A 953-nucleotide genomic window follows, 5' to 3' on the forward strand; every position below is an offset into this window, starting at 1 on the left:
ACACACAGTTAGAGCAGCCAGAGAAAACTAATGGTAAAGAGTCAAGAGCCCAACTAAAGTAAACACTGATCACCATAACAGCAACTACAGACTTTATTATTTTCAATAAAACATCAACATATAAATCTGTTAATTCTCAACAAGAACTTCTGTACATATGTGAAAGAAATAATGTCAAACAGATTTGTAAACTGTTTTCACACTCAGGGCCCTATAATACACCCAGCGCAATGCGACGCGTATGTTTGCTAGTTTGCGTCCGGCGCCGTTTGCGTTTTCCCGTTCAGCGCCACGTCCTTAAATTAGTCAATGCATTTGCGCCAGTTAGCGCCCATGGGCGTGCTGGTCTAAAAAAGAGGTGTGTTCAGGCGCATTGCCGGCGCATTGCTATTTTAAGGAGCTGAAAATAGACTGCGCCATAGACCAACTCAAACCTGGTCTAAAGTCTAAAGTCAATGGCGCAATATTTTTTTGTTAGAGCACGTTGGCAGAAACTGCGCCTCTGGGCGCGTCCACAGTGCGCGTTGACTTTGCTTATTACACACAGGGATGCGCATCACACAAACATGCCAAATATTAAAAACAAAAGGATTACAGTGTAAAATAATATTATTGTGTAGGCTACATAAAAGCGCGCTTTAACTTCGCGGTTTCTTCGCTTGAAAAGCGTTCAGCTTTTCCGCCAACAAATTCCGCCATGTAAATAGCAATCCGCCATGGCGCGAGCGCATCTCGCTCTTAAAGGGAATGGGAGATGACACTCTGATTGGTTTATTGAACGTTACACCCATTACTCATTAAGAGAATAGGGACAACCCATTTCAAAAACGCGCCCCGGCGCACGGACCGTTTTTCCGTCGTTAAAATAGCAAAAGTGGATTTGGACACGCCCTGAGTGCACCTGCGCCGTGCGCTTTACACTTTGCGTTTAGATCGTTTAAAATAGGGCCCTG

The 953-nt window shown here is 44.3% G+C and overlaps 2 protein-coding genes across 4 annotated transcripts in view; both read left to right on the forward strand.

Moving 5' to 3' along the window:
- The window catches only part of LOC125271244 (polymeric immunoglobulin receptor-like), a 477349-nt gene that overhangs the window by 324561 nt on the left and 151835 nt on the right, over positions 1 to 953 (forward strand). The window lies entirely within an intron of this gene.
- Positions 1 to 953, forward strand: part of LOC125271202 (sialoadhesin-like) — a 136104-nt gene that overhangs the window by 23445 nt on the left and 111706 nt on the right. The window lies entirely within an intron of this gene.

The sequence above is a fragment of the Megalobrama amblycephala genome, linkage group LG7, assembly GCF_018812025.1.
Source record: "Megalobrama amblycephala isolate DHTTF-2021 linkage group LG7, ASM1881202v1, whole genome shotgun sequence".
NCBI lineage: Eukaryota > Metazoa > Chordata > Actinopteri > Cypriniformes > Xenocyprididae > Megalobrama > Megalobrama amblycephala.